Source organism: Acanthisitta chloris, unplaced genomic scaffold (assembly GCF_000695815.1).
Source record: "Acanthisitta chloris isolate BGI_N310 unplaced genomic scaffold, ASM69581v1 scaffold38646, whole genome shotgun sequence".
Lineage (NCBI taxonomy): Eukaryota > Metazoa > Chordata > Aves > Passeriformes > Acanthisittidae > Acanthisitta > Acanthisitta chloris.
Window position 1 is genome coordinate 3,399 of NW_008680406.1, and position 249 is coordinate 3,647.

Sequence of the window (249 nt, forward strand, 5' to 3'; positions counted from 1 at the left end):
CATTTTTTCACCCATTTTGGTCCCTCTAGAGGGGGGAGCCCCCCATTTTGCCCTCCAGTCTTGCTGGGGAGGGACACCCTATTAATCTCCCCTCTCCACCCCAAATTCCACTCCAAAATCCCTTTTTTAATCCATTTTGGTCCTTTTTTTGGGGGGAACCCCATTTTGGGTCCCATCAATCCTGCTAGGGGGGGACACCCTATTTTATCTCCCCTCTCCATCCCCAAATTCCACTCCAAAATCCCATTT